This window comes from Amphiura filiformis, chromosome 10, assembly GCF_039555335.1.
Source record: "Amphiura filiformis chromosome 10, Afil_fr2py, whole genome shotgun sequence".
NCBI classification, from domain to species: domain Eukaryota; kingdom Metazoa; phylum Echinodermata; class Ophiuroidea; order Amphilepidida; family Amphiuridae; genus Amphiura; species Amphiura filiformis.
In genome coordinates this window covers 61,723,239-61,733,106 of record NC_092637.1, presented here as the reverse complement: position 1 = coordinate 61,733,106, position 9,868 = coordinate 61,723,239, and positions in this window count along the sequence as shown.

Sequence of the window (9,868 nt, the reverse complement as noted above, 5' to 3'; positions counted from 1 at the left end):
TACCAAATTACAATATTTAGAGGGTTTTTTTTTTAGACAGGACGTATTTCGCTCATTTGTTTCTTTTACAGAAAAAGCTCGCAAAAGCTCATTGCTTTGTTATTTTGAAAATTTTATTTTTAAAATGATTGATTAAATATGATCAAGAACAAGTTTCCCTAAAATATATAAAATCTTAGTTAGAAGTAAAACTACTGTAGGCCTATATTGATCTGTTATTGCAGGAAAATAATAATCCTAAAAAATATTTCCAAACGGAAAGAACGCAACAAGTTTCAAAAAGCCCCCAATATGATTAGCAGCGGCAAAAAAATTACTCTTTTTGTTTCCTTCTAAAGGTTAAGTTTGAATATGCTCAATTATAAAGATAACAACTTTTAGGTGTTCTTTATCAGTCGTTTTTTTTTCAGTTTCGGTTTCAGTTTATTTCACCTTTAAATAATTATTACAGAGTAAAGCAAAATCATATGGTAGGAGACCAAACAGAGCAGAGCTCGACAATTTTTAGCCACCCTTTACAATATTAAGTTAAACATTCAGGACAAAACACAATCAAAAGACGTATGAGGACATAATTATGTGCAGACAAAGACCGGACAGGACACGTGAGACAGACAATGTTGGCTATGGTTTAAGATTACCTATTATACATAATAGTAATAATAATTTTAAAATTACATGAAACATTACACAAACTAACGAGATTATTTATAACGAGATAATAACTCAGATTTGTACTTATTTTTTAAGCTTGTCAGAGTAAGTGAATTTTATTTAAACTAATATTGTTCCATAGTATAGGCCATTGTCGTCTAACAGTGTTACGGGCTAAATCATTTTTAAAATGATGAGCTCTATACATTTCCGATGACCTAGTATTATATGCATGAATCGTACTAGCTTTAATAAAAATAATTTGCAAAAATATTTGGTAGAAGATCATTATTTCTGCAGTTTGTGGATATCATAGACTGAGAATATTGAATGAAGCAAAAAGGGGCGGAGTGTGGGCAAGAAAGTGAGAATTTGAACACAATCGAATTATTCGCTTTTGCTTAATGTGAATTTTGTTTAAGTTACAGTTATTTTGATTAGCCCAAATAAATATTACAATAATTAATGTGTGGCAAAACCAAACTTATATATAATGTAAACAATGTTTTTGCAACTTGCTGGTCACAGTAACCACATTACTCTAATTTGACAAATCCCCGAAACTTACACTTTATATGGATACGCATAATTGTCCTTCACAACTTAAGAGGTATTATGTCATTCAATTGACACATTTGAAAAACAACATATCAATAATAATTATGTCTGTCTGATTCTGACATGATCTTTAATATTCGTACTGCAAATTGAATGATGTACTTATGCACATGTGTTTTTTTTTCTCTTCAGGCTTCTTCCTTCATTCCGTCGTTGGTAAGAAAAAAGTTATAATGTCTCTAATTTTAACAACGTGTCGAACTATCGTATTTTTATACAGATGGATAAGAATTTCAATATTCATTTATACATGAACTTTTCAAATTTGAATGCATGCCTATGTTAAATTGCATAAGTCATTTCATAAACTAATACAGAGATAGAGAAGATATATATAGGAAGAGAGATAGACTGGCACTCATTTTGCATTACTTAATAACAAGGTCCTTCGGGTTTATGAGATAAACTGGTTTTCTTGCTCCCTGTATATATATAAGGTAGAGCAATTCAGAGCAATTTTACCGCGTAACACATTGTATTTTTGAAATGTACCTCTTTAACAAAAACACATTCTATTTGAAAATCTACTTTACTTTCCTTGTATTTTCTTTCCAACAGGATGCCAATTGTCAACCCGATTGTCTTTTTGTTAAAAAAGTGAATTTCGAGAATATATAATAATGTGTTTTATATTTGGATTAAAAAGTACAAAAAATAGACAAACAAATTAATAACAAGAAACAAAAATTGACATTTCTTTATCATGACGTGTATTTCATAATGATTTTCACTACCAAGTTATCCGTTTGCAACCCGTTTTCTTAATCATGCACGATATTAGTGACAAAAAAGCTATTTAATTGCGCATAGAATAATACGTTTAATAGGCATGATATGTTGCTGACTGTACAGGACAATCAATACCCATTAAAAACCCATTATTTTCGATTCTTTAAACTATAGTATCATTTATATATATTGGTAAGTTTGTTTTTAGATCTAAACTTTTAGCTTTCTTTGGAATTTTACATTTTAAAATGTGATCTTCTTTATTGAAATGACACAATATCTTACAAAAGTGAGTGTTTTCTTAATATCGGAGAAACGATCTCTGTTTTGAAATACACAACTATCAATGTTCAACATGAAATGATTTCTAAACGCTATATAGTTATTTTCACTATGTCGCGGTTTTAACTTCCAATAGAAATGGCGATAATAATGGATTATTTATGATGTTTACAAAGTGATCCTTGTGTGGAATAAAGTATTTTGCCCAGCTTTCAGTGGAATACAGGTGTCCCATAAAAGCGAGTGCCAACGAATGTTGTGATTTTTTACAATGTGTTACCTCCAAATATTCAGTTTTCACATTACATTTCATTTCATTACATTATATTACATACATTACATTACATTACATTACTTACATTACATTACATAAACATTACATACATTACATTACATTACATACATTACATTACATTACATAAACATTACATACATTACATTACATACATTACATTACATTACATTCCATTACATTACATACATTACATTACATTACATCATTTGCCAAAAAAAATAAACAAAAAACAGAGCTCGTTGATAAAACATAGTAGATGATATGATGTAACAATGGTTATTGACCGTACAGCCTGAATGGGCATGTAAAATACATCACTCAATTGAGACTTTTGAAGCCTTACGCGCGTATCGTTGGCCATGCCTATCAGTATTCGAGTGGGCCCGGTCGAGTGGGATTTTTCTTTGTCGACCGGGCTAAATTCGCACGACCGAGCGTCTTAACCAATCACGAAATGAGCCCACTCGGTCGTAATGTTTTCCATCCTTGTGTGGAATAAAGTATTTTGCCCAGCTTTCAGTGGAATACAGGTGTCCCATAAAAGCGAGTGCCAACGAATATTGTGATTTCTTACAATGTGTTACCTCCAAATATTCAGTTTTCACATTACATTTCATTACATTACATTACATTACATTACATTACATTACATACATTACATTACATTACATTACATTACATTACATTACATTACATTACATTACTTACATTACATTACATTACATTACTTACATTACATTACATTACATTACATTACATTACATACATTACATTACATTACATACATTACATTACATTACATAAATATTACATACATTACATTACATACATTACATTACATTACATTACATACATTACATTACATCATTTGCTAAAAAAATAAACAAAAAACAGAGCTCGTTGATAAAACAGAGTAGATGATATGATGTAACAATGGTTATTGACCGTACAGCCTGAATGGGCATGTAAAATACATCACTCAATTGAGACTTTTGAAGCCTTACGCGCGTATCGTTGGCCATGCCTATCAGTATTCGAGTGGGCCCGGTCGAGTGGGATTTTTCTTTGTCGACTGGCTAAATTCGCACGACCGAGCGTCTTAACCAATCACGAAATGAGCCCACTCGGTCGTAATGTTTTCCATCCTTGTGTGGAATAAAGTATTTTGCCCAGCTTTCAGTGGAATACAGGTGTCCCATAAAAGCGAGTGCCAACGAATATTGTGATTTTTTACAATGTGTTACCTCCAAATATTCAGTTTTCACATTACATTTCATTACATTACATTACATTACATTACATTACATTACATACATTACATTACATTACATTACATTACATTACATTACTTACATTACATTACATTACATTACTTACATTACATTACATTACATTACATTACATTACATTACATACATTACATTACATTACATACATTACATTACATTACATAAATATTACATACATTACATTACATACATTACATTACATTACATTACATTACATACATTACATTACATCATTTGCTAAAAAAATAAACAAAAAACAGAGCTCGTTGATAAAACAGAGTAGATGATATGATGTAACAATGGTTATTGACCGTACAGCCTGAATGGGCATGTAAAATACATCACTCAATTGAGACTTTTGAAGCCTTACGCGCGTATCGTTGGCCATGCCTATCAGTATTCGAGTGGGCCCGGTCGAGTGGGATTTTTCTTGGTCGACCGGGCTAAATCCGCACGACCGAGCGTCTTAACCAATCACGAAATGAGCCCACTCGGTCGTAATGTTTTCCATCCTTGTGTGGAATAAAGTATTTTGCCCAGCTTTCAGTGGAATACAGGTGTCCCATAAAAGCGAGTGCCAACGAATGTTGTGATTTTTTACAATGTGTTACCTCCAAATATTCAGTTTTCACATTACATTTCATTACATTACATTACTTACATTACATTACATTACATTACATTACTTACATTACATTACATTACATTACATTACATTACATTACATAAACATTACATACATTACATTACATACATTACATTACATTACATAAACATTACATACATTGCATTACATACATTACATTACATTACATTACATTACATTACATTACATTACATTACATTACATACACGTATACGCGTATCGTTGGCCATTCCTATCAGTATTCGAGTGGGCCCGGTCGAGTGGGATTTTTCTTGGTCGACCGGGCTAAATTCGCACGACCGAGCGTCTTAACCAATCACGAAATGAGCCCACTCGGTCGTAATGTTTTCCATTCGGCCAAGATTATCGACTCGGTGAATTTCCATGCGACCGGACTTTTGACCAGCCCACAGAGCATGGAGGTTGTGAAAGATCCACGTGGAAAGAGTATGATAATGTTGTTGGCTATCTGGTATAACAGTTAGTAACCACGCCATTAATGTTCTGGAACATGAATTCCATATTGGTAATCCAAGTAAAATAATGTTGTAATGCATAACATTCAAAATACTGCTTTTGCCTAATTGTCGGACATCCTCTGTGTTATTTTCTAATATTAAAATTTAATCATGCCTTGTGTATGAACGCTTTACTGCAAGCAGCGCTCAATGGTCACTTTAATAGTATACGCACATGGTCTATGCATTCATATGAGGCATGTGTATTTTTCTTTGCCTGGTAAATGGTAAACAGAACTAGCAGCCCGGTCGTATCGGAAACCAGTACATCCTGTACTCTACGACCGGGCTAATCACGTGGTCAGGCCACGCCTCTTATCCCGGTCGAATGAAACATAGGCTGAAAATGGGCGGTCCGATTTAGTGAGTATGTCGTTCGAGTGGAATAAAATAAGAACGAGTGGGTTATTTGCGCTGATTGGTTAAAATAGCCAGTCACTCGCATTTTAACCGGACGACCGAGAAATTTCCCGGTCGACTGGGCCCAGGCGGCGGATGACATGATCGAGCCGGCAACTCGTGAAACCGCCCGGCCGTATGGCATTTTCCATATACTCGGTTAGTTTTGTGGGGTTCATTATCGAACCCCAACGGTTTTAGCTTGTATTTATATTATTTATCAACATAGGCCTATTTGTTTGTGATATTTCAAGCGTTTTAAAATTTCAAAATAATCCCATTCAATTACACGGTTGACGATGAAAATTTACTGAATTTAGGGAATGCACGTCATACACCACCTGACTGGGCCCATTCGAATTCTGATAGCTATGGCTTACGATACGCGCGTCCATCAGTGGCTCAATTTGTATAATTTTTATCAATATCAAACCTTTTTGGCTAAGAGTGAAACATGCATCTACAAAGAATTTTCTGAAAACTATTCGGTTCTCAAGTTGAGTGATAGCCTGGAAATACGTCAAAAATGCAAATTCTTGTGTCAAGATTTTTACCAAAAAAAAAAAAACTAACAAACTATTAACATTTGAATGTAATCTTTGATATTAGTACAACTATTCGGTATCCACGTTGAGTGATATGTAAAATGTCAAAAAATGTAAATTCTCGTTTTTATTTATTTGACCATTCACTCGACAATATCAATGTCGTTTTTAACATTCTCAGACAATTTCCTACACGATTCATATAAACACAGCCAAATTAAATAATCTCCACTAGTTCCATCCCCATTTAATCAGAGTCTGAGGAGTTTATGGCAAAATAATTCATATACTAATTTTCTATACACTTTCCTTCGAAAGGTTGATACCAAATTTGATATCAAAAGTTTAATCATCGTGAGCATAGACACCACCGTTGTTTGGAAATTCGTGCAATTTTAAAAATGACATAGGGAATTGTATCACGTAGCGGAGCTAGCGTGAGTGCCAAGAATTACGTCGCCTGAATAGGCCAGCAGGTTAAAGGTTTACCCATGCATGTCAAAATGCAACTCAAATACCCCGCTCTTTCAATTGTGCACAGGCAAGTGCACAATGATTCCTGTACGGGTTGCTTCAGGCCACATAATAAGCTGATACCATGCATGCATTGTCTTTTGCGTGGTCAATTCGTAATTGTCATTTTTAAAATTGCACGAATTGCCAAACAACGGCTGCTATGCTCACGATGATTAAACTTTTGATATCAAATTTGGTATCAACCTTCGAAGGAAAGTGTATAGAAAATTATTATATAAATTATTTTGCCATAAACTCATCAGACTCTGATTAAATGGGGATGGAGACTTTTTAATTTGGATGTGTTTATCTCTTTGTTACAAAAATATTCTGAATCTTGAAAAAGATGTGTATTGGGAAGAAGTAAAGGATGACACTTTATTGCCGAAATTCGATAGTTTGCTAAGTTTTGTGATCATGCAAATTTGCCAGCCAAAGATTCGTAGGTCGGAAACAGATGCTGCCATAGACCATCAGTTCCACCACCACATAACGGAATAATGAACTTGTTTGGATATTGGAGTTTTGGCATCTTTTATGATGAGCTGCAAATTTTTAAACATATTATAAATTTTCTATTTCTTCATTTATTGCAGAAGCAACGATATGACGAGGTAAGATACACATTAAGAAGTATTTCATCAGATTCTATTCCAGTGATGGTGATGTAATTTTTAAATGTAAATAATTCGTCGCTGTTTTGGCATACTGTCATATGACGATTTTTGGGCAAAATGAATTATATAAACTTTCAAAATCTATGAATGAAACTCTATATATTCACAAAGTTTTGAGACCTAAATGTAATTAGTTGAGATATGGCACTAATTAGTATGATACGGCATGGTTTTTATGTACCACCCCTCCCCCAGAATTATAAGTACCGGTCAATGCCCATTTTTTAAATGGGCATTGACCGATTTAAATGGGTAAGAATGTTTTTAGATCTAACCTTAACGTACCTTTATCTTTCTTTGGAATTTCAGATTTTATATAAATTTTACAGTGAAACTATACCTTAAAAAGTGGTTTTTTTTTAGTTTTGCAAAACGATCTCTATCATATTCAACGCCAAATGATTTTGAAACATTGTGCAGTTATTATGTGTTTTGTGTTTTCCAAAATTCCAAAATGTAGATAACAAATAATTTTTGTTGTTGCTTATAAACAGTTACTAATCCTTGTGTGGAATAAAGGATCACAAGTTTGCTCAGCCTTCAGTAAAATACGGGTGTCTTATAAAAGATGATTTTTACAATGTCTTGTCACTAACCATTTAGACTATGCCATAGTCTATTTTTGATAAATAAAAGCATGTTATTAATGTTAATCATGATGAAAGCATTCAGTTGAACTCGAAATTATACTGATATTTATTACATCAAAATATATACTAGTATAAAATTGTTATGAAAAAGTTTATATAATTATATTAGTGACAGTAAAAGTAAAGTGTACGTTGGCTTATATTATTGAATGCAACATATCATAATGTCATAATGTCATATCATAATATATTGGCACTTCACTGAACAATTCTGATTTTAAAATCTGCCAGTTTATTAATCGCGAAATTCCAGGTTAAAAATGAGCTAACAAACAGTGGGTGTAGGGTGACTGAAAAGATCAGATGTGAAAATCTATCAATTGTGCATACATTAGTTAAATCAGAGTTTTAAGCTTAAATACAATATCCAGAGTATGCCGAATGGGCAAGTGGACTACGGGGTAGTCTACTAACCATTCAGTGTTTACAGATGTAAACAGTCCACGTGTTTTAGCTATCATTTGCAACAAAAATAAAATAAAACAAACAAAACAAACAAAAAATTCATTTGATAAAATGGTTTTAAAGATATTATGATATCTATTTTTTTAAGAATGTCAAAAATGTCAACAATTTGATAGAACTATTGGGTTCTCAAGTTGATTGTTATGGAAAAAAATGTCAAAAAATATAAATTTCCGTTTCTATTATTTTGACCAGTAACCATGGTAAGAACTTACAAACTACCAATGTCGTTTTTAACATTCACTGGAGCTACTCAAAAAGGCTGCTGCTGCTATTATACGTATGCATCCAGATTCTTGATTGTTTTTTGATGAGCACATTAGAGATATTTTGTACTAAATTATTCGCCTCCAAAGATTGATCAATAAGCCCCAAAGAGTTTCAATTTGATATTAACTCGTGATTTTTTTATATAGTTCTTTTGTGGTCTATCATAGTGCTGTCTGCTAGCAGATTATGTTTAACATGTCGTACTTCCTTGCTGGTATGACGTACCTTGTCCCAGGGAAAATAACCAGGAAGTGAATATTGGTTATTGAAATAAAAGCAATGTACGTGTATGTGCAATTTGCACAAAAAATAAATAAATCATCTGATAATTTCAGGCCGAGCTAATGAGGTAAAGCAAAGAAGATTCTACTTCATTCCTGCGCCTATATCGTTCACTGTGTATAATGCTAATAAACCATTTTATTATAAACATAAAATCCATAATTTTACTGTCATTGAAGCATTTTAGGCTTAGTTTTTCACAGGGGGTTTGAGTAATTAATTGGGTATTACAATCGTACAAAAAGTTGATATTCAGGAAACAATTTACGGCGTTGCTGTGAGTGTATTGCACGGCATGATAATCAACTTACTGCGGGGTAGTCGATTTATAAGGTGACATGTGACGTTAACATGGTCAATGCCCAACTTTTGAAGTCGCCAGTATTCAAGAGTCTTTCAGCATTAAGGTAAAATCGGGGGTAAAATTCAGGGGTTATTCGGAGTTGTGCAGTCCAAAAATGGGGCCTTTCCGGGGATGCATACTCGTATGGTCATTTGTGTCAGAGCCCATAGAGGGGAAAGCCCCCTGATAAAAAAAATTAAATAGGAAAGTAAAATCAGGAAAGCAAAGTGGAAGAAAAGGGGGCAATGAGTCCGTTTCCCACCAAAATTTCCCCCGATCATGGGACAAAAATAGTGTAAATACTGTGCACATTGTCCCAATTACAGGGTGCATTTAGATACATACAAATTCAGAATGTGGTAACTTGTAAATGAAAGGGACGGTGTTTCCTTCTAAAGGTTGAATGTGCTCAATATAACAACTTTTAGGTGTTCTTTATCAGTCGGTTTTTTTTTTTTTGGGGGGTTTTTTGCAACTTGCTGGTCACAGTAACCATTGTAACCACATTACTCTAATTTGACAAATCCCCGAAGCTTACACTTTATGGATACGCATAATCGTCCTTCACAACTTAATAGGTATTATGTCATTCAATTGACAAATTTGAAAAACAACATATCAATAATATATAATTATGTCTGTCTGATTCTGACATGATCTTTAATATTCGTACTGCAAATTGAATGAATT